This window comes from Stenella coeruleoalba (genome assembly GCF_951394435.1).
Source record: "Stenella coeruleoalba genome assembly, chromosome: 12".
In the NCBI taxonomy this organism is placed as follows: Eukaryota; Metazoa; Chordata; class Mammalia; order Artiodactyla; family Delphinidae; genus Stenella; species Stenella coeruleoalba.
This window is the reverse complement of record NC_137158.1, coordinates 101177-126860: the sequence shown is the minus strand read 5'-3', so window position 1 is coordinate 126860 and position 25684 is coordinate 101177. Positions and strand designations below refer to the sequence as shown.

General features: G+C 38.1%; 1 long non-coding RNA gene across 1 annotated transcript in view; it reads right to left on the bottom strand.

Moving 5' to 3' along the window:
* The window catches only part of LOC307195072, a 48210-nt gene that overhangs the window by 21191 nt on the left and 1335 nt on the right, over positions 1 to 25684 (bottom strand). Inside the window, exons 2-3 of the long non-coding RNA XR_013830712.1 lie at positions 21262 to 21343; positions 19212 to 19302 (exon numbers count right to left, since the gene is read on the bottom strand). This is a non-coding gene — a long non-coding RNA (uncharacterized lncRNA). The remainder of the gene's footprint in view (positions 1 to 19211; positions 19303 to 21261; positions 21344 to 25684) is intronic.

Here is a 25684-nt window from a genome sequence, read left to right as displayed (position 1 = left end):
GAAGATGGGAGGAGATGGACATTCTAAGGACAGGAATGCCCTTTCAGGAAACTTGCAAAGGGAACAGAAAAATAACATAGTAAGATTCTGCTATCCAGTGTTCACAGAACATGAGTGGGGTACTCTTGACGGTAAAATGGGAAGCCAACTTTTGCTCACCACATACATACCTTATTCAGTACAAATGTTTATTAAGAATCTCCAAAAGCTAGACACTAGGCATCAGGGCTACACTGATAGAGCAGATAAAGTGCCTGGCCTCAGGGAGCTTGTGCTTCAGAGGATGTACATCAGCTAGATAGACTGAATGATGGATACTATATTGGGTTCACACTTCATCTCAAGAAAAACATATATCCATAGACGTGATCCAGGAGTCAAATGGCAAAAGACCTAGCCTCAAAGTGAGTGTTAATTTCATTAAATGGTAGGTAAAAATTATTTTATATGCCGAGATAGGCTCTGCTTAAAAGACACACTATTCCTCCAAACGTATTACACAAGCCAGCTTATGAACCTGTGACTTTTTCTAGGAGAAATGTTGCCTTCTTTCCCAAGAAGGGAGCGGTAGGGGTCGGGGTGGAAATAGTTTCATCATCAGAGGCACAGTCTCACTACTACTGCTCAGCCCCAATTCGCAACCTTCTGAATGGTTTCCAGACTAAGTAATTTAGCAAAGTGATGAAGAAAAAATGGCCCATTAATCTTATGATGCGTGTTATAACTTAACTCTGGGTTTAGCATAGGAAAAATTTTATTTGCATTGATTAGAAATATGCTTTATGGCTGCATATATTATTCACTCTGAACATTCTAAAATTATTAGCTGGGTTGACATGATGAACTGCACAGGAGTACTTCTAGATGGCATCTCAATGTCATCTGTTACTCACATCATATAGGTCTAGGAATCAATATGTATTTTACTCAATATGAGATCTTATTCCAAACACCAAAAATATGCCTGTTTTTATTCGATGGTTATCATCATGAAACTACTAGCTAAACATCATTTAGAAAATTCAAAGCAAGTAAATTACTGTATTAACTGTCCAACTATGATTATGACTTTCCTCCACTTACAGCTGAACCTAATATAATGATCTGGTCAGTCTGACTAGGAGGATTTATTCATTAATTTACTCAAATGTTCTGAGGTATATTTTGAAGGACTTAAATTATGGTCTGGTTTGTAGGATCCAACAGTAAGGGTGCAGGTTTATCTCCTACAAGCTCTGTGACCTTGCCCAAGTGACTTAGCATCTCTGAGCCTCACTTTCCTAATCTGTAAAATGGAAACAATAATAGAACCCAAGTTGTAAAGCTGAAGGAAAAAAAGTAATATGGTAATGTATTTTGGCACAAAAGAGCAGTTACGCTGATGGTCATTATTTGTGAATACTGTTGCTAAGATTACTGAAAACCTGTTGTGTGTTAGGTGCTGTTCAAGGACTAGAATTTTAAGACTGTTCTTCACCTTTATCCCAGTTTTACCTGCAAAGTTCTGCCATGCACTGGAAAAACATACTGGTATTTCTAGGGAAGGGGACCACACAGGTGACATTTTTGTTTCACCAGGTAGATAAAGTATACAAAGGTTATAGTGTACCTTTTAAGTCCTTTGGACGTCTAGTTACCTTTCACTAGAATGATTCTAGTAGATTCTGATAGATACCTGAGACAAGGTCAGGTCAGTGATGTTGGTACCTTTTCTGGCTTAAGAGCATAGGGCAGAAACACAGGAAGAGAGGTCTTCCTTTTCCACTCCTGTTACTAAGAACCCTCTCGAATAATGACAATCTGAAACAGATCACTACATTGTTGCATGTTGTAGAATCAAAGCAGTGTACAAAGCAAAGAGCACTGGCCTCCATTATACTTGCATTTCACTTGAGATTCACTTTTCTAGACCGTGGAGAAAGCAGATGTTTCAACACTTTCCAGGTACTGGAATATTACCATCTGGCAATCTCCACCACTGCATGTTTGATCACACTATTCCCTGCAAATGGAATGCTGTTCCATCAAGGTCAGATTGACCAATGCAAATACCTGATTTTATCGTACGGTCAGAACCAAATTAACTTACTGAAATTCTGCCCAGCTCAGGGTCTACCTTCTCTGTGAAACCTCCTGTGAGATCCCAAGTTACAAACAACTCTATCTTCTTCAGAAGACATTGTATACTATATAAATAGTAATTTACATATAAATATATGTATATGTGTGTGTATTTCTTTGTTACATTAAGTTATAACTCCTGTGGTTTCTCGTCTTAACTAAACTGGACCCCCTTATCATCACAGTGGCCATGTACATCATTGTATCCTCCAAAACATCCAGATAATAATATCATGGATTAAGTATATAGTTGTTTAATAGAAAACAACTAACCACTGTAGAATACTAGTGTCTCTCAAGGTGTGTTCAGTGGATCATAAATCCTACGAGACAGTCCATGACGGAAGATTTCAAGTAAATTTGGGATCTGTTGTCCACTACATCTCCTTATCAGAGACTCATAATTCACAAGACTCGTAAAAAGCTCTGTAGCCAAAGAAACTGTTGACTTAGTTTGACCCAGTATTTCTCTTACAAGAGTATCAGTTCTGGAGGTCAAGGACATTTTCCACCTCTAATACAACATCTCTACTGCCTAGTAGAGTGCCTGGCACTTAGACACCTAATAAATATTTGAATAAGTTTCAACATACATTCCCCTTTTAAGCTATAGAAGAAAAACATAGTATATAGTAGATTTTGATTTACTTGGGGAGAATAATCATATGAATAGATAAATTTACACAAATAATTTTAAAGTATATATATTTGATAATACTTTTTTCCACAAATCTACACAATTGCACATTTAGTGGTGATAGTAAACGAACTACATTTGCTTCTGAAAACTTGCTAAGAAGCATGGCTACTAAAAACTACAACTTGAACCCAAAACAATTGATTTAGTTCATCGGTCCCCACTCCTTAGCAGTTTTAATATAGAAGAAAATAGACGCATATATTTCTTTTCTGCCATAATATGACATCATATAAGGAATGCTATTTCATTAGCTAGAAATAAGATTTGCTTTTGTTATTTTAGTACATTTGATCACATAAGAATAATTCTAGATTTTTTCCCCTCCTGTGACTCTCATAGCATCCCATCTAAAATAGACTTTGGAGATTTAGATCAAATGTCATATCAATTGTCCCAGACTGCTTACTACGTGCTTTCACTATAGATTTTAATGTCAATAGAGAAAGGAGAAGGAAAAGTCAGAGGGAAATGAAACAGGTGTATGCAACACCCCTCTCTACTACCAACATTTCTCAGAATTCTGGGGGAAGTTGCATCTATAAGGGGAAAGTTTTTCACCATGGAACTCACGGTGGTTGAACTTCTCATGAAGAATTTTTTTTTTCACGACTGAAGAAAAATATGTTTGATTTTACCATAACTGAAAAGTTCTCCTGTTTCTACTTCTGAGGTTTGCCCTCAAGACTACTGTTTACCTAATGGAAGTGACTCCTATGCATGGAGGAAAAAGTGCACCATTTGAAGGAAAAGCTAAAGGAGTGATATTCAGGTAGCTCCTCATTCCACCAATGAAAACATACACATAGATTTTCCACTTTACACCTCACTTTCCACCTTATTTTCATGATTTTGAAATGAATATGTAGGGTCTGATGAGTTTGTTGATAGTCTATAATTATTAGTGTTATTGAAATAGAATACAAATGATAAGCCATATGTAAAAATGCTGTGTGAATAAACTGCTATACCCCAAATAATACAAATGAGTGAATGGCAGTAAATGCAAAGAGGGATTAACAACATAAAGGATATTAAAAAAATGATGACCGTATTTCATATTTCTGTGTCTTTTTCTCTCTTACTCTTTTTTTTTTTTTCTTTTTTTGCGGTATGTGGGCCTCTCACTGTTGTGGCCTCTCCCGTTGCGGAGCACAGGCTCCGGATGCGCAGGCTCAGCGGCCATGGCTCAAGGGCCCAGCCACTCCGCGGCATGTAGGATCTTCCCGGACCGGGGCACAAACCCGCGTCCCCTGCATCGGCAGGCAGAACACTCAACCACTGCGCCACCAGGGAAGCCCTTCCCTCTCACTCTTACTCAACTCCTAAATAACTAAGAGAATATGCTCACAAATGGTAAGCATGTTTTGGATGTTCGATGTGTGTTTGTGGGAAAGAACAAAAAAAAAAACTGCCTCTATCAGGTCAAATATCATACAAGAGATGAATGAGATTAGAGATGGTATTGGGATTTGTGTTAGTAATTCAATAGCTAACCAATCACAGATATGACAGTGTAGTGCAATATGCAAATATACTTTTAAACAGCTTCTCTTAAGTTATCTACTGTCTGTAAAGACAAGCACACTCAACTGCTCTGCACTTAACCCCAGAGCTTCTGAGTTAGAATCTGTTAGAAATAGGTACACGTTTCATTGCTTTGGCAACATTTACATGGCTCTGCATCAGGCAATACAACTGCTAAGATCACACTCTGGGAATTCAGAAAAGGCTAGTGTCCAGTTCTGGTCGTTCTACCACCCAACTGTGATGTAGGATAAATTCCTGATTAAAAAAAAAAAGAAGAAAAACCCTGAAGATGCTGAAACAGTATTTCCTACTTCACAGGGTTGTCATGGGGATAAAAGGTCATTAGGATAAAGTGCCTCTTACCCAGGAAACACTGATAAATGCTACTGATGCTACTATCATCATCATCATGACCGATCAAGAACATATTGCCACATGGAAATTCCAACATTCCCTGGGCCATTCACAGCTTTCCTTTAAAGGACTCATATTCTATGTGGGGTCTTAACACCTTCAAATAACAGAAAATACAAGTCTTTAGCCTTTTTTTCTGTAGCTAATTTTGGCATCTTTCACCTCTGTCCACAAGTGTTGGTTTAGCATATTCTTGTCACACAAAGAAACTACTTCCCAAAGAGAGGAACAATGTGTCAAGTGACAAAGACATTGAGTGAAGTCTTTCACATCCTAGATTGTCCACGGTACAGCTCAGCTGGTCTCTGGGTTGGAAGGCCTGGGTCTACTTTGCTTGTCTGTTACAGGGGAAGGGACATGGTCCTTCGCATGTGGTCTGTGAAACAGAGGCAGCTGCGGGTAGAATTATAACACAAGCAGAACTGGCTTCAATTCTTCCTTCTTAGGTCTTTTCCTTCTTGTTCAGCTGTTCAAGGAACTTGCCTGCCCTCTGTCCCTGCCAGGACGATGTTACATCTGCCTGGATAAGTAGGTCACCATTGTATATCAGGAAAGGTCTTATTTGTAATCATCAGGAACCATATATGGCTAATTTGAGCAGAAAAGGAAACTTTTGGTAGTTTATAGTTAGGTCTCAGTAACTAGAAGCAGACTAAACAACCGAAAGCCAAGGCTATGCTATTGCAATTATAGGATCAGGCCAAAGTGATGTTATAAGTCCTAGCTGGCCTTGCTACCAAGCAGGAACAGGAAACAGGAGGTTGACCCAGCACTGCTGGCCTTGCTTCTTTACATCATTTATTTGTAATTCAAAATCCAAGAGAGGAGTGCAGTTGGCCAACCCGAGGTCGCCCGACTGTTTTCCATCTGTAAGGGAGACTAAGCATGTGAGTAAACGGTGTATCTGACATGTTCAGCTTGTATAACGAGAGGAAGGCTCTGTTTCTCATCAAGACCCACAAAGTGGAAAATTCCCCAAAGAGAAAGGAATTTCAGATGCTTGAAAAGTTAAAAACAACAACAACAAACAAATGCAGATGTGGAATTAAAGACATGGAGTAATTAAGAACCTATATGTGGAGTGATTCAGACCTGAGTTCATATCTGGAGCAAGCTACTCAATCTTGCTGAGCTTCAATTTTCTTTAAAGGAAACAACGTGGAAGATGATATCCACATGTAACTTGTGGTACACATGAAGGAGGGTAGTACAGTATATGATGCCTGGCACATCCTATGCATTTTCTAAAACTACTAGTAGTACTATTATTATTGTTACTTATTATACAATTTATTGTAGAAATTAACAGGGAGAGTATTAATAAATGTTAATACAGTGCTAAGTGTCACATTTATGATCTCAACTAATTATTTGTTGATTCAACAAACATTCCACATATCAGAAAATAACCTGTTAGTGTGTATATATATATATATATATATATATATATATATATATACATATTTTTTTTTTACAGAAGAAAAGAAACCCTGAGGCTTAGAAAGTATAAACAATGTACCAAAAGTCACTCATTTAAGAGGTAATGGAATATTATTCAGCCTTAAAAAATGAAGGAGATCCTTTCATTTGTGACAATATAGATGAAACAGGAGTGCATTATACTGATGAAATAAGCCAGACAAGATAAATACGAATGATATCATTTATATATGGAATCTAAAAAGAAAAAAAGCCACACTCATAGAAAGAGAGAGTAGAAAACTGGTTGCCAGAGGCTGGGGTGTGGGTGGGGAAAAGAGGGGAAGATTGGTAAAAGGGTACAAACTTTCAGCTGCAGGATGAATAAGGTCTGAGGATCTACTGTATAACATAGTTACTACAGTCAATAATCCTGTATTGTATAACTAACATTTTCTGAGAGAATAGAACTTAAGTGTTCTCACCACAAAAAGAAAAAAAGGAAAAAGGTGTCATGAGCTGTTAGATGTATTAATTAACGTGATGGGAAGGATCCTTTTGCCACGCATATGTATATCAAATCATCATGATATACTCTTTGACTATCTCACAATTTTGTCAATTATACCTCAATAAAACAAAAAAAAGAGGTAATAAAGATGAGATTCCAATCCAGGATTATCTAGCTCAAAAAACTACACTCTTAACCATTACAATATAGTATCCATCCATATGTTGTAACTGTAAAATGCTTAACACAAAGGAAACGTTAAATAAATGGTATTTATTCTAACTCTAATGCTTACTAGATATTAGTTATGTGGTACGCTTTACTTCTAACTACAAGGGTATAAGGTGCAAATTCTTGCTACAGAACATAAAAGCCCCTGTGGTACCCTGTAGGATAAACACAGTACCTGTAAATCTCTCATCTCTCAACCCAGAGTCTCCTCAAGTTGGAGGTCTTTACCCCCTTTATAATGTGGGAATAATGCCTTTCCCACATTTGCACTGGGCATGAAAATCCATACTTCCAGGTGTATACTGAACCTCCACTTAGCTCCTCGTCACCTTGGAATCACCAGACCAAAGATCATTTATTCCATTAATATAAATGATGTAGGGATAGAAGTACAGAATATACAGAGAGTGTTGGAGGAATCCAAACAACAAGTCCTCCACTCTCAAAACAAATTTTAGAGTTCCAAAAGTAAAGAGCAATGTTTGGAAATAAAACTAAAAATGAAACTAACATCTACAATTAGCCAAGTATTTATTATGGGCCAGGCTACTTACTAGGCACTTGATAAACATTACAGCTCATCTTCCTGCAGTCCTTCAAAGCATATAATATTGTTTCTATTTTCATAGAGAAGAAAATTGTATCTAAGCAGGTTAGTGATTAGCCCAAGACCACAGGGCTAGGCTGTAAGAAAAGAAGGCCAAGTTTCAGTGGTCAAGATGGTGATGGATGTTATAACTAGAAGATTATGGCTAAGCAAATAAAAATATTCAAAACGGTCCTAATGTATTATTAGGATTTCTTTAGAATAACTTGGGTGCCTTAGTGAATACAGTAGTGGTAGGCACTATAGTCTCTTTAATTTGCTAATCATACAAATCTACTTTAATATTCTTGGTGACAAGGAGCTAACTACTGATAAGACAGCTTCTTCAGTTTTGGGGCTACTCCAGGGTGAAATGCCGGAACGTCTTACTGTCTGCAATGCTATCTAGTTCTACCAGGGGGAATAAAGCAGAACAAGTAGCCACTGTTCTTGACAAATGGATACAGTTTCAGTTTTTCAAAATATGAGTGTCAGATTCATTCACTGTATCAGATAGATCTGTCAAATGGCTTTGCCCATTTACTAATGGATGGCACACTGCAGATACACGTTGGGTCAAAGGACTCAATGTCACCTCATTGATACTGTCATCAGTATAATTTGTATTGGCATTTTGTCTCACCCTGACTTTAAGGACTATGTGAGGAGATCCAAGTCTCCAGACCATGGACTGATCACCTCCGCTTGACACAGTATTCTCTGCTCACTTCCAGAGGGGACCAAGGATGAGCTCTTGTACCTCTGAGTCTATTCACCCTACCTGGCAACACATACTAGCTGGGCTGACTGGATCAAGCAGGAGCCCCAGAGTTTAAATTTCCAGCTGCATTGGAGGAAACAGAGGCTATGCCCCAATCCCATAACCCCTCACTTCTTACTGCTAGCCTATCCTAGGCTGTTCTTGCTGATAGGAGTATTTCATGCTAAAAATTAATTTTGCCTACCTGATGGCAGTCACACAACCTCAAATGCCGTTTTTATAAATAAGGCAACCACCAATGGAGTGTGATTTAGGGTTTTTTCTTCTGTAGACCCTGCCTACCCTATAAAATCTCCCATTACTGCATCATGGAGACTATAATCCCTTTCCAAGGGAATAGATTCTTTCCAACCATAAGATGAAATAAGAACCTACATTTCCATACTGCCCAAAAGGAAATAAATTGATTACAAAATGCAGGAGAATGACTGATTTTCCACATTTGTTGTGTTCATTAAAGGGTTTTTGAATAGACTTGACAGTATTAAAGAAGTTCAACACACACAAAATAAAAATTAATAAATGAAGAGAAAAAAATTGCATTTACAACAAAATAAACACATTGATATAGAAAAGGCTGTTATACATCGATGAAAATGGATGCCATAAAGTCACAAACTGAAAAGTATTCACAGCCAATAAAGATATGAAAATATGTTCAACCTTGCTATTATTAATCAAAGAAATACAAATAAAATAATTCAGGTGTCATGTTTTACTGACTAGAATGACAAAGTTTTAAAAAACTTGATACTACTGGTATTGATATTGATAATACTGGTACTGATGAGTGTGTGTAAGAAACCACACTGGATGTTAAATTCTTGGTAGAAATAAAAAGCACGGTAACCTTTCTGGAAGACAACATGTCAGTATGTACCAGAACTGACAACCAGCCATTCAAGTTCTAGAAGTCCACTCTAAGGAAATAAACAAATGCTCAAAGACATATGAACAAGGATGCTTGTCTCATTGTTTAGCAAAGCAAAACAGGAATAATCTAAATGTTGAACAGTAGGGACTGGTTAAATAAATAATAGAATGCTGTTAACCATGAAAAATGATGCTGCAGATTTTTATTAGGTGATAAGTAATCATACTTATATTACTAAATAAAAATCTTATAGAACTGTATTGTAGTTTGATATAATAATTAAAGGTATTTTATACTTGCATTGTATTTATATGCACCCCGTCACAAAAAAGTTTCAAAAGATACCCTCAAAAATGTTACAGAGATGATTTATCAGAAATGGGATTTTGAGTTATTTTTCCTTTTTTCTTTAAATCCTTTCAATTTTGGAGTTTCTGCAATGAGCCTGTATTATTTTTACAATTAAAAATATTTAAATTTACAACAAAAGGATCTAAATTCCTCCAATTTTCTATTTATTTTCCACCCTGGCTCAGGGTATTTGTGTAAAAAAAAAAAAATCAGCTTATTTTCTCTTTTGTATCAATCTAAATTTACTTTTCATACGTTAATTATTTTAGTCTAGCAAAAGTTTCACACAGGAAAATTGTTAAGGTCTGAGTATTCTATTACCTTTAAAAGCACTGGAAACTTTGAAATTATTTCTTTCAGAATTTTCATATAGTACTGAAAGGCGGGGGGGGAGGTAGCAAAATGAAGGGAAATAGATAGTAGTAGTCAACTTCAATTAAGAAAAAGCACCAAGAGGCAGTTTGTACTCTTTTGATACGGCAGAAGCCCCATGTGTCAACTCATGCTAAAAAATGTATATATACACACATATATATATATGTTTGTGTGTATTATATGTATATGTGACACACACACATAATTAATCCACAGTCTTAGGCTAATCACTCATTGTGGCAGAAACAACGAGCTGTTGACTACACTTTAATTAGCTCCTCCAGCCTGTAGAGGCCTCACTAGGACCAAGATAGGAACAACATTCTCCATCTCCACTTGCATCTGGGTATGGTTCTATTCCAAAGAATGTGACCAGAGGTGACCTGAAGAGTTTATGTCTGAAGAAAAACGAGTTGATAATTGTAGCTTGCAGCTACCTCTCTCCTTTCCTTTTTAGGACAAACGTAGAGCCACTTGATGAAGGCGGTGGGTCCCTGAATAACTGAGCAGAAAACTGACCCTCAGACCACCAAAGTCCATACTACACTCCTGAGTGAGTGAGAAATGAACCGTCCATGTGTTGCTCCACTGAGGTTTAAGGTTTATTATTTAGTGTTTAACTAACGCATTTTTTCTTTAAACCTCAGTTGCCTTCTCTGTAAAATAAAGTATTTGAAAAGGATCCACTGTAAGTTTTTTCCATTGCTTATGTTTTTATCTTAGTTTTTAATTCTCAGAAACATTGCACGCATTTTAAGTTAGTAAGTCTACTTTTTTTCCCACAAAGACGGGTTCTTCAAGTTATGGAGAAGTCATAGCAGACTGTTGCTTCAGTTTAAGATACACATTCACATATGAGATGAGAAGGGTGAGGACCCAGAGAAACGCCTTTGACAGAGGGGAGTGAGAGCATACTGAAGAATGTTTAGTAATAAAGAATTCAGATGGGAGAAACGGATGGGTTACATCTAACAGATTTGCTCAAAGGAATTCTGGAAAGGAAAATATGTGAAAATGTATAACAAAGACATAAAATGCCTTTTGGTCCCTAAATGGATTTCATTTCAAAGACGTGCATATTGCAAATACATGTACCATAACACTTCTCTGTCCACTTCTAGAATTTTCTAAAGCCTGACAGAACATCTGCAGAGAGAGGATGTCATTCCAAGATAATCGACTGCAAGTTACTAAATTAAGATAAAAATGTCCTTAACCTTGAACAGTTTTTAAAGAGATTTTAGAAGAAAGGAGCCCTCCAGGGGGTTGTATAACTATATAATTGTACCCTTTCTAAAAGGCTATTTACAGATACATAATGTTTCCCCTCCATTCTTTAAAGTAAAATATAGGATAAAAAAATAGTTTGGGGATAATATTTGTTTGGGACAGCAGGCACTGCTAATCAGTACCACTCTCTCCTTATTCCTTACTATCAGAGCCCTGGTTTAGGAGACCCCATTATCCTTAAGGCTAAGGTGGCCAGTTTAAAATCCGAGCTGATGAAATCTAAGTGCAAGTCTGCTGACCATCTGTGGTAAAAAATTTGCTCTCTGATTTACACACTGCCTTTTCTTTCTTACTTAATTTCTTTTTTTTTTTCCCTTTTCTTTCTTCCTGCCCAAATTGCTGGAACACTATTGGAGATTCTGGGGTCACTTTGAAGCTATGTGGACGTGCTAGAGATGTGGAAGCTGGAAGAGCTAAGCAACGCAGTCCCCTGGTGATGCCCTTCAGCTGCTGGACTAACGCTAGAGGGACTAACTCCAAACTTCCTGCTACCCGTGGAAAGTAAGGTAAATCACTCATTCACTTTCTGTTACCTACTAACTGATCCAGAACTCTAACCTCAGGTTTCTAGAACCCTTCTCAGTATCCCATAGTCATACTCATGTTCCAGACTCCTGATCATCAGACTTGCTTATAGCCGATGTATGGGGAGGGTGGGCTCTTCTGGAAGCCCTGATACTTCCCCCCTACCCCCACCACACACAAATAATGATCTTTATGTCCACTCATCCTTCTATCTACACTCAGAGGCCAGGGCCCCCAGGAAGGCTTCACTGACAACCCTTTACTCCTCTCTACATGCAGAAAGGGTAGAGGTGTGGGCTCTGGAATCAGACTTCCTAGACTTGAATTCTTAATCTGTTACTTACCAGTTTAGGACGTGGGCAAAGTAGTTACCTTCTCTGGACACCCCTGTAAAAGAGGAACACTAAGTAGCACCTATGTACCTTACTGAAAGGATTAAATGAGCAAATGCAGGTAAAGTTCTTATAATTTTTTCTTGGGTCAACCAATTCTAGCTGCTATTGTTACCTTTGACTAATTTAGGGCAGAGTCCCTTTGCCCTCCTTTGGTTCTCTGGGCCCGTCTCGTTCACAACACACACAATCGCATACTGCAGAGTTTTGAAAGGTGGTTCTCAAAATGTGGTCCCTGGGCCAGCAATATCAGCCACACCTGGGAACTGGTTAGAACTCTGGCACTGCAGCCCAGCAATCTGTGTTTTAACGATATTCTCAGGCAAATCTGATGCACACTAAAGGTCGACGACAACTGAGAACATCTGTCTCAGACTCTCCTGGAGGCATTCACCAAAAATAGAGTTACAGGACCTTACACCTGACCAGCTGGAGAAGGGGTCTAGTAATTGCCCTGGTTATCATGCTTGTCATGATTTTTCAGCACATAAATGTTTGAGAATCACTGCCATTTTGAATGTGTGTTTCACTTGTCTGCTTTTCCAGTGGACTTTACCTCCTTGCAAGGAAGGTTTGTGAAGATTTGTTGTTGTTGTTTGCATTATTAGTTTTATTATGCTAATTCTAGAATCTCTGGTGCATAGTGCAATCTCAGGCAGGAAGTAGTGGCTCATTAAAACAGGTATCCCAAAAGTCTTAGTAGAACTTCAAGATTAATTCCTTCAGAAGAGGTAAAATTGTCATTATATGCAGATGATATGATACTACATATAGAAAACCCTAAAGACTCTACATGAAAACTACTACAACTGATAAACGAATTCAGCAAGGTAGCAGAATACAAGATTAACATACAGAAATTGGTTGCATTTCTTTATACCAACAATGAAATATCGGAAAGGGAATGTAAAAAAACAATGCCTTTTAAAATCACAACCCCAAAAATAAAATACTTAGGAATAAACCTCACCAAGAAGGCAAAAGACTTATATGCTGAAAACTGTAAAACATTAATAAAGGAAAGTGAAGATGATTCAAAGAAATGGAAAGACATCTCATGTTCTTGGGTTGGAGGAATTAACATTGTTAAAATGCTCACACTACCCAAAGCAATCTACAGATTGAATGCGATCCCTATCAAATTACCCATGACATTTTTCACGCAATTAGAACAAATAATCCTAAAATTCATACAGAACCATAAAAGACCCAGAATTGCCAAAGCAATCCGGAAGAAAAAGAACAACGTTGGAGGCATGGCCACCCCAGACTCAGACAGTACTCCAAAGTCACAGTAATCAAAACAGCGTGGTATTGGCACAAAAACAGACATATGGATCAATGGAACAGAATACAGAGCCCAGAAATAAACCCACACACCTCAGTTAATCTTTGACAATTAATCTTTGACAAAGGAGGCAAGAATATATAATGGGAAAGAGACAGTCTCTTCCGCAAGTGGTGTTGGTAAAGTTGGACAGCCTTATATAAACAAGTGAAGTTAGAACACATCCTTTCACCATACACGAAAATAAACTCAAAATGTCTTAAAGACTTAAACATAAGACATGACACCATAAAACTTCCAGAAGAGAACACAGGCAAAATACTCTCTGACATAAATCATACCAATGTTTTCTTAGGTCAGTCTCCCAAGACAATAGAAATAAAAATGAAAATAAACAAAGGGGACCGAATCACACTTACAAGCTTTTGCACAGCAAAGGAAACCATAAACAAAATGAAAAGACAACCTACAGAATGGGAGAAAATATTTGCAAATGATGCGACCAGCAAGGGCTTAATTTCCAAAATATACAAACAGCTCATACGACTTCATGACAATAAAAGCAAACAACCCAATCAAAAAAATAGGCAGAAGACTTAAAGAGACATTTCTCCAAAGAAGAAATACAGATGGCCAATAGGCACATGAAAAGATGCTCAACACTGCCAATTATTAAAGAAATGCAAATCAAAACTACCATGAGGTACCACCTCACACCAGTCAGAATGGCCATCAGTAAAAAGTCTACAAATAACATATGCTGGAGAGGGTGTGGAGAAAAGGGAACCCTCCTACAACACTGTTGGTGGGAATGTAAGTTGGTGCAGCCACTGTGGAAAACAGTATGGAGGTTCCTCAGAAAACTAAAAACAGACCTACCATATGATCCAGCAATCCCACTCCTGGGCGTATATCCAGACCAAACTATAATTCAAAAAGACACATTCACCCTGATCTTCACAGCAGCAATATTCACAATAGCCAAGACATGGAAACAACCTAAATGTCCATCAACAGATGAATGGATAAAGACGATGTGGTACATATATACAGTGAAATACTACTCAGCCATAAAAAAAAGAATGAAATAATGCCATTTGCAGCAGCAACATGGATGCAACTAGAGATTATCATACTAAGCAAAGTAAGTCAGAAAGAGAAAGACAAATACCATGATACCACTTATATGTGGAATCTAAAATATGACACAAATGAACCTATCTATGAACCAGAAACAGAATCAGAGACATAGAGAATAGACTGGTGGCTGCCAAGGGGGAAGCAGGTGGGAGAGGGATGAACTGGGAGTTTGGGATTAGCAGATGCAAACTGGTATATATAGATTGGCTGAACAACAAGGTCCTACTATATAGCACAGGGAACTATATTCAATATCCTGTGATAAACCATAATGGAAAAGAATATGAAAAAGAATGTATATACCTATGTATAACAGAGTCACTGTGCTGTACAGCAGTAATTAACACAATGCTGTAAACCAAGTATATGTCAATAAAAAATAAGTTAATTAAATTTTAAAAAAGATTAATTCCTTCAGAAGAAGAAGTACTACACATTCACAGAAAAAGCACTCTTTGAAAGTTTAAATTTTTGAATTTCTTTGCCACTTCCTTAGTTTTGATCATCCTGGACAATATATTTTTAATATTGACTTTTAAAAAGAATTGTGTTTCAGTGTTTGCTATCCTTAGAGAGACAGAAACAGATAAGTACAACTAAATACTTATTTTTCAAAAGTCTCAAAAGTATAAGGGAAATGAAAGTAATTATATCTTCAAATAATTTTGGGGTATGTTTCTAATTTCATACTTCTGATGCGATTCAAGATTAAAACTGTATTAAGACATTTGAGACATGCTGCATTGGTATTAAATGAATTTAATTTTGTGTAAAGTGGTAGAAATATTTTCTTCAGCAAACATACCTGCAGATATAAAATCACAACCATAAATCTACAAAAAAGCAAGCTATTGAATGAAATCTGATTGGTTATTTCCCTGCAGTATGGATCTGCTAATAATTTAATTTACTACTTGCTAACAGAAGCCAAAATTTAAATATACATATATATATGTGTGTGTATATTTATATACATATATGTGTGTATATTTATATATATTTATATACAAATATATGTACATATATATATCTTCAATTTTAAATCATTCATATATATGAACAAATATACATACACATATATAACAATTGTTCATATATATATATATATAAACGATTTAAATTAAAGAAAGTACATCTGGTGGCCTATTTTTTCCCCTCGATTTCTAAAGAACACCATATTCTATTCTAGACAGTGGAATGTCAATCCACCTTAAGGGTTGTTCAATGAGCGTATCTGAGAAACCACTGGTTTAGCCAATGATGTACTTATTGAGGGAGGCCCTAGTGCCACTGTCAAGAGCTTATCCACAGGAGAGGTAAGAAGGTACTTGTTTGGTTTGTGAAAAGGAGTAGTGAGGAATGGCAGGTAGCTGCAGGCTGATGACACGTGATGTCCATATATATGTAGAACCAACACGCCCATAATTGCACCCATTTTCCATACCCAAATCCAAAGCCTTTATATCATTAATCCCAGGCAAAAATGGTAAGATTCATGTGTGTTACTATCCCACGGCTTCAAGATGCCTATAAACTCATATGAGTATGTCTTAGTTTTATCAGCGGAGGACAAACCAGGCTTCTATCACCAAGCCCCATTCCATAACAGGCAAACCAGTCCAAGACTTCTCTGAGTGCTGCAGGAGAGTCTATGGAAGGGGCGCTCACTCCACTGTGATGCCTAAAATGCCTTTGCACAGAGCAAACATTCAATACATGCTGAGTGAATGAATGAGTGAACTGGTGTCACAAAACAGGCTTATTTCAGGGAAATTCCATTCAACAGGCTGGCATTCCTTCCTACCCATCTTAATTGTTAAGCTTGCAATCAGACAAAAATTTAATTATAAAACGTTAGAGCTGAGGAAATTTTAGAAACTATCTACTCTCCAGAGGTATACAACTTTAATTTAGTGGTAAAAATCACTAGGAGTGATTTAGGAGTCTATCAGACCTGAGTCCAAATTCCACATCTACCATATTTTCATGAGCAAATAACTACTTCTGAGGCTCTGTTCCATGTATGCATTATGGGATATCATAATAATACATACATTAATTGTATGACTATCAGGGGATGAAATGACACAACCCATTTGCCATGGTCGGCTAAGTAATTTGCACCAAGTAAGCACTCGAGACATTAGCCAATATTAATAGCGGAGAGATGAAAACAAAACTCTGGGACTGATGCCTACCCTAGTGGCCCCAGTGGTCGTAATGACTTTCTTCCATTCAGCCTGCTCTCTTCTCACTGAGACTAAGGAAGAGAAGATGAACAAATTAGGAATAACAATTTGAAAATGGTTTTATACTCCCTGAATGAATGGAATTATAATAAAATGATTCATGAGTTCTGCAGAAATATGATGAGACTTTAGATCTTTATGTTAGTTCTCTACGAAACCAATTTATGGCCCTAAGATGTACCTTCCCACCCAGCCCCATCCTTACCAGGATCAAATATCATTGTAAATGGAAAAGTCAACAACACATAATCAACAAGCTAAGTTACAAGCCAGTGAAGTCTCGGAGCTTTGATAGAGAAAATTCAGATTTATCATTATATGTAAAAATAAGATGATATGAAGAACTCAATCTAAAAAATATTACCTGGAGATCTATAATCTCTATAATAGTGCTATAAAAAGTAAACAGCTAGAAATCTATTTAGATGGTTTTCCTTATAAGAAAGCACTTTCTGTATAACTTTTAATGTACTATTGATGAGAACAATTCAAAAAATTCAAATAAATATCTGCAGATGTCCTACAAGAAGAAAAGAACAGAGTTAGATGCGACAGGGGATAACTGGACTTCAGGATGAGTAAGACCCTATACTTGACCTCAATAAATTAACATGAAATACAGTGGATGAGTCATGTACAGAACGTCAGAATTCTAAAACGCCAAGCTAAGTACCAAAAGGAACATGTGGGGACTCTTAAGAAGGAAGTAAAATATTGGTTAGTTGATTATGAAAAGGCAGAAGGGAGAAGGCTCCCTTTGGCTGCTCTTTGAAGAGATCACTTCCTTTCCCCCCCTAGTCCTGAGGCTAGGATGGCATGGGCAATAGAGGAATGTGGGGATTGAGAATCATTTCTACTCTCACCAGAGTGGCTGGAAGCAGATTTTCTTACCAGGATGTAGTAGTAGGCTAATATTTAAGGGTTCTTGAGGTCAGAGAGAAGGGTTTGAATACTCCGGCTCCATCTCTTGCTGTGGGTCAAGTTTCTTACCTTTCCAACACCTCAGCGTCTTTATCTGAAAATTGGGGATGATGATAATGTCTCCCACCTGAGTGTGAGAACTACATGATATAGTGCATACGCAGGGCTAAAATTGGTGCCTGGCACACAGAAAGTGCTCAGTACGGCAGGCGAGTGTAGTGACAATAAAGGCAAAGATGACGAGGGTAGTGCCGGTGTTGCTTCTGCCCCCAGAACAGGCTCTGACTGCGAGAGAGTTAAAGCACCTTTGGGTTCATGGGGGTTTATATATAAGCAACGGTTGATCAATGTGAGCTGGTTGTCCAAACGATTATGTGCAATCTAAGAAAAAAATGGGCCTCAGATTTGCTCAGCTACTTAATAACATTAGCAGCGGTAGTAGTCAAAGAAGCTAAATTTTATTAAGTGTTTATATGCCAAACAACGTGCTGAACGCTTTAAAAGGATTTACTCACTTATTACAACGAGGCTATACGCTAGGTCCTGATAATATTATTCGTCTCTTTCAGATGTTGACTGAGCCTCAGAGGGGTTACAAATGCACCTAAGATCCCGTTGTCAGTACATGACGGAAATGAGTTCAAATCCAGCCTGTCTGACTTGTTCTTAATCACCAAGGTATGAAATTAAGCATGTTGCCCTTTGCCTGATTCTCCTTCTGAGGCCTGAATATTTCACTTAGCTCTCTGAGTGCAGAAGAGAGAAAATTCTCTCTCCTTGACCCAACTTGGCATCAATATCCAACTCCCCTTCTCAAAATGGGTTGCTTCAACGAGCAGCAATGAATGCCGGGTCGTGGACCAGTCACCTTGATGACTAAGAGTCAGACACTAGGGAAAGAAAATGCTCTGTGACAAACCTACCCTTGTACAGAAACAAGACAGAAATGGGGGGACAGGGCAGAAGATAATGGAATAAGGAATAGGAAAAATAGCACCTGGCATCGTGATAGTAATAATAATAATAGTAGTAGTAGTAGTAGTAATAGTAATAATAATAGACTTTACTATGCTCTAGGCATTGTATTAAGTGCTTGGTGTAAGTGACTTCATTTCAACATTGAAAACAAGTCTATGAGGATGAAATATTATTAACATCATTTTATAGGCAGGAGTATTGAGGTTCAGGTAATCAGGTAAATTGCCCAAGCTCATATGGTTAGCAAGTGGAAAGCAGAGATTTGAACCAGCACCTACACTCCTAACCATTATGCTATAACCATTATGCTGAAGACATAAGAATTCCAATGGTCTTTCCCCATAACCCACTCCTGCACTCCAGACTTAAATAGTCCAAGATCAAGAGAGAGCAAACTTGGAGTTGCCACTCTTCAGTGAGTGTCAATCATTTCAAAACAGTGTATTTGCTAACAAGATGCAGTTCCTGTGATAATCTTCTCAACCAGGTATCAAGAAACAGGAAGCAAAGATTCAAGTAACAGTATGTTCCTACTTACGAGGAAGGTGGGACAGCACAGTTGACACTGGGCTTAACTGTTCTGGAAAACGTGGTCCCAGTAGGCATACACACTGGTACATTTTCCCCACCTACCAAATACAAAAGAAGTATTTCATTTGCATGTTGCTCTTCAAGTTCCACCTCATTCGTGCCTGTCATTCATCCTCTGGCCTCTTCCTGTCTCCATTTCTGTACAGAAAGGTGCCGAGTCTCTGCTCTCGGATACAAACAGGGTGTGTTAGGAGAGGGAGCCATGGTACCTCAATGTCTTTTTTTTTCATCTTAATTCTATTATGCCAACTCCACTGAACTTAATTAGAGTGAATACAGAATTACACAATTACCCTCTGTTCTATTCTTCAGATGTTATATTTTGATAAAATTTACGACATGCTGCTCTCCCCTTGAACACCAGATGAACACTAGAAATGGATGTGTGTTGACATAAAATCTGTTATAATTACAATTAAAGTATAGCTTACATAATGATAGTGCTAACATAAAATTATAGATGTGTAGAGACAACGTGGTCATGCATTTTTTAGTATAAGTACATGCTTAGACCAATATCTGTTAGCGGAATGAAGATGGAAGAGAATTTTGGTTAAGCCACAAAGGCTGTTTAAGGACTTGCAGATAGCTAAGGGGAACTCAAAGACCAGTAAGATAATATTTCCCCTGCCATGTTTTCAATTGCAAAGTGAAGGGAAGATGTGAAAGTAAGTACCCCTATGGAAATTACAAGACAAGTACATTTTTTTCCTTGAATACCTGGGTAAATGCTTAAATTCTAATGTATATCAGTGATGCAAATTTTCAACTGAGTTTGATAAATCATAAAATAGTAATTATACATATATGTATATAAAACTGCATGGAACTAGACAGTTCAGAATTACTTCTAATTAAAGAGGTACCCTATAACAACTAACTTAAACCTTACAAAATATGGTTCCAAGTACCCTATCAGAGTGAAAAGTAGGAGATCGAAAGGTTTATTGTAAATGTTTGTAGTCATGGTGTCTTAACTAAAACTACTGTGTCACAAATACTATTAAAATAATTGTGACGTTTTATTCACTTTTACTGCGAACAACAAAAGAAACTATAGGTATTTTTTTCATTTCAGGTAATTATTTTAGCTAACAGTTATTAAATGTTTTGAGAAGACAGAGTGCTAATTGCATTACTTCATTTTATCTTTAAAATAGCGCTTCCATGTAATTATTCTTAATATCTCCATTGTATTAAAGTGTATCTCTAGTTTAGACCTTTCTTCAGAACTGCAGACTTGTGTATCCAACTGTGTACTCAGCATCTCTACTTGGACGTCACGAAAACATCTCAAATCTAATACCTCCAAAACTGGTCTTTAATCCCCCAAACATGCTCTACCCCAAACTTTTTCCATCTTAGGTGACAGTAACCACACCTTTCCAGTTCCCCAGGCCCTAAATCTCGAATTCACCCTTGACCCCCTCTTCCTTTCCATTCTTGCATTCAATCTACCACGAAATGCTGTCACAACCTTCCCAATGTGCCACTTCTGAGAATTACCAGCCGCTAGCAGCCTGGTGCAGGCCACCAACATAGACCTCGAGGATCCTGTAGTCACCTCCCGAGATTCTCCCTGACTCCACTCTCTCCCCACATCCTCAAGACCAGATAGAGTTATGCTTTTCAAACAAGAGACAGTTCATGCCACACCTCGGCTGAAATCCTGCCCCTGGCTGCCTACATTTAGAGTAAAAGACACAATGCATGTGATGGCCTCCCAGGACTTACCCAATCCATCCCATCACATCTCCGACCTACAGCCCTCCTGCTGTTTCTTCCTCCCCACTGACTAAGTCAGCCAGGGTGGCCTCCTTGATATTCCTCCAAGCTGCCCGGCATATTTCTGCCTTAGAGTTTTGGGACTGGTTATTCTTGCTCCCAGGGAGTGGTCTCCCCCTCATACATTCTGACAACTCCCTCACTTCAAGTCTTTGCTCAAATGTCAACTTATAAAATCCACCCTGACTACCCTATTTAAAATCAGAACCTACCTGTACACTCCTCCAGCACTCCCAACCCAAACCTCTTCAGTGAGCTTCACATCCTTTTCCTTATCCCGTAGCGCCCATCAACCTGTGACAAAGCATAGAATTTATTTATAACATCCGTATCGACAGGAGAGTGTAAGGAGGGAGAAAGCATGCAAGAAGGAGCACGCAGGCAAAGGCTCTTGTCTAATTTATTCATTGATACGTCCAAGCATAGAGAACAGGAAGATGCTTGATAAATAGTCCTGAAAAAGATACAGATGAGGAAACTAGTAGTGAAGCTCAGAAAGTTTAAGCAACTTCCTCAAGGTTCTAGAGCTAGAAGAGGGTCACAGTAGAATTCACACTTGGGGATGTCTAACTTCAAACCTCTTAGCCTCTCTGCTATCTTTTTTTTTTTTCTTTGCGGTACGCAGGCCTCTCACTGTTGCGGCCTCTCCCGTTGCGGAGCACAGGCTCCGGACACACAGGCTCAGCAGCCATGGCTCACAGGCCCAGCCGCTCCACAGCATGTGGGATCTTCCCGGATCGGGTCACGAACCCGTGTCCCCTGCATCGGCAGGCGGACTCTCAACCACCGCACCATCAGGGAAGCCCCTCTCTGCTATCTTAAGTCCATGCAATTCAGGATTTGTTTTAATCAGTGCCATGGAAATTCTCACTCCACTGAATAGGATCACTAAAGTGTTCTCTGTCTAGATTTATATATATATTTTCCATTTAAACAAAGGAAACAGAAGAGGGGAATTCATCATGGGTTATTGCGGTAATTTTACAGCAATTTTAGCAATAATGACATTTAAGTAATAGTGATATTTAATGATAGCATAATAATAAAATAATAGCTCTTTAATGTATTGAAGACGAATCGCACGCTAAACTCGGTGCTAAAATATTTCCATGTGTATTTTGTGCAAAATCCTTATGAATATTCTATCAGATGAGCTTTATGTGTAACTCCACCAGGCATACTTCTCTTATTCCGCTTTCAAAGATAAGGAAATTGATGAGAAGTGTGGTAACTGTTTGATCAAGATGAGACTGGTAATAAGTTGTGAGTATGAATTTAAATTCAGGTCTAACTCCAGAATTTGATTCTCACTCCATACATGAAAATTTTGATAATTCCTTTGATAAGAGTATGTTTTCTCCTGGAAAACATCCCCCATTATGTCTGCCTGTGCTCATACCTTCAGAACACAGTCAAGTTTAAAACATGATAAAAATGTTTAAACAGTGTGCTTTAATAAATGGAAATATCTTCATCTAAACAATAACACAAAAAGGCAGGCTGAGCCCTTTGAAGTGGCTTCGTTGCTATCCTCCATCCAGAACAAGAGAAGGAATCAACAGCTGCAGAGTAAAGAAAGCATGAAACCCAGAGATGGAGGATTCTGTAAATGACCAATTACAAGACTATTAAGCCACACTTTCATAGCAAGAGGCAAAATATTCCATTAAACTGAAAATTCTTCTACCCCTCACTCCAAGGCCCACACAAACATTAATGTTGCATTTATTAGGATGTATTTCCTGTGCTCTATCAACGTGACTTTCAGCAACTGTATTAATACAGTCCTTTCGCTTTGCACATATATCTGAATGATGGATTCCATTACTGGAGCTTTGCAGAAAGAGTGGAGTGAATGAAGTAAAGTTTGGGAAGAGCCATCATAATCCATAATGATGGGCACTGAATCAGGACAAGAAGAAACCTCTCTTCTCATTTATTTGAATGAAAATTCTACTATATATTTATTGCCTCTGTACAGGGCCATCTGTTGAATAATGGAAAAGAAGCATCTTTCATTTGGAGGTAGGATTTGTGTGCTCAAGTTTCGATGGGCCTGCAGAATTAATCTTGTTTTAGAAATGAAATAAAATGTAATTTCTTACTGTAAGTAGATGTGGTTAAGCAACTGGCAACTTTGATGTCTTTAAATCACTGCAGTTTCAGGGTAGGCAAATCTATAATTATTTCAAGCACTTCTTTATTGGTGCAACAACTGAGCAGTGTACACAGCGGTCAACAACCTGGGCATTGTCAGACGACTCTAAGTTTGAATCCAGACTTTGCCACTCACCAGCTATGTGACTTTCAGCTATGAGAATCACTTTCTTCAGCTTTACACTGTGGATTATTATATGCCCTTTGCAGAACTACTGTAAGAACTAAATGTATATGGGCACAGTGGCTCATAGTAAGGGCTCAAATTAGTACTGTGGTCACTACTAGTAGTATTGAAAAGAAATTAGAACTTCTATTCTCATAAAGTGGGATATGTGTCCCTTTATCATTGTAATTTCATATCATTTTACTTTTGACCTTATAATTTAATAGCTTGATCCAAGAAACATTTAGCAGTAAATATAATTGAAAGAAGATTACTTGTCAAACATGAAATACTGTAGTATCAAGTGTGCTGGCACAATACTCTTCTCAGATAATTAACCTGTAAAAATATGTTATTGTCTTTTTTTTTTTTTTTTTTTTTTTGCGGTACGTGGGCCTCTCACTGTTGTGGCCTCTCCCCTTGTGGAGCACAGGCCTCTGGACGCACAGGCTCAGCGGCCATGGCTCACGGGCCCAGCTGCTCCGCGGCATGTGGGATCCTCCCGGACCGGGGCACGAACCCGTGTCCCCTGCATCGGCAGGCGGACTCTCAACCACTGCGCCACCAGGGAAGCCCTATTGTCTTCTTTTTAATTAAGCACATTGAACATATATATTTACTGTGCCAATTGGCGAAAGGTCCATTAATTAATCAGTCTAACTATATGTTGCATAAATGTCTTCTAAACATAATTGTATATGTATTTTATTTGTTGGGAAAATGTGTTTGAGATTGTTCTTTTCTGCCTATTTAAAGTAAAAGAGGGTGAGAAGTAGAGTTAGGCTTAGTGTACTTTGTACTCCATTATGCCATGAAAATGCTTCTGTGCCCTGGAGACAACAACAAAAGATTTGCTTTAATGACAAGAATCAAGTATGTTCTAAAGCTTCCAGGTAGGAGGCGTATAGGTTGCGGTTTATATCAGAAGTATTTGCTCTCTCTCTCAACTGCGTCTAGATGGGAAAGATGTGGTCACAAATGCTTCAAGGTGATATAGTAAATGTTGGAAAGAGAGGGGTAGGAGGCAGAGTTTTGAATATCTCAAACCTGAGCTAGAAGGATTTTATTTAAAGAAAATAGCGGATATTATTTTTCACTTAAGGAATGCCACTCAGCAAACCTGACATTAATGTAGGAAATTAGCTCTTTTAGCTATGATGCTTTCAAATGCACATGGATGAAAACAAGTTCAAAATAGTCAAAGGAAATTTAAAAACAAAAACCAAACAACAACAACCACCTCAACAAACAAGTACTAGAAATTCAGGGATGCAGCCATATTCAGATACAGTTGGATCTGGAAGTTCCAGAGTGTCAGCAGGGTTCCAGCTCTCTCTCCATCGCTCAGCCCTGCTTACCTCTGCAAGACTTTATTTTACAGAAAGTCTCTTCTTGTGCTGGACGGTCACTGGGAGTCCCAGAGTCATATCTCCCCAGCTTAGAAATTCCAGAGAGAAAAGACAATTCTTCCATTTTTCTCTGAGAGTAAAGTCCTGGGGAGGAGTCTGATAGACTTAGCCGAGGTCAGATGCCTACCCATGAGCCAATCACCTGCTTTACTGGAGTTCAGTCCCTGGGCGACTCATCCCCGGGGCCAGTGAGGAGGCAGGATAGCATTATGTGGCCGTTCTCCAAGAAAAGCCTGCTGTTTTTGTAAGATGAAAGGGGAGAAGACATGGATAATGAAACCTGTATCTGCTTCTGTAAAATCCACAGAATCTTACTCCCTGCCCTGTGTCGATGACCATGCAGTAAGCTGACCCAGGAGGTCATTTTTCCCACAACAGTCTTTATATATATGACTAAGGAACACACTGGTAAAAGAATATGGGAGAAAGTCTGAGTATGACAAGTCAGCTAGACTGATATTAACTAAAAAAGCTGTGTGAAAATATCCTTAAAAAGTTGCCCCCAACTCACTCAAAGTCCAAAGTTGGAGCTGGAAATACAATGTCATGGAGTTTGGATAAGAACAGGTTTTCTCCAAGCTGAACTATGACACAGAGATTAGAGACTTCTAGAAACTATACTTTTTCAAAGAAAAAACATCACATGAGAAAAATGAGGCCTAGAAAAATTAAATGACTTAAGCTAATTAATGGCAGGACTGAGACTAGAGTATACTTTGTGTAATTGGCTATGGTCTGTTTTTTTTGTTGTTGTTGTTGTTATCACTTCAGAACGAGACAAACTTAAAGAAAGGAAACACAACCAAAACTCAGTGGCTGGAAAAGAGATGGATGTGAACGCCCACTTGTTTCTTACGTATAAAGTTACCCCTCGCAGTGTTTTGGAGGAGAAAACGCTGGCTC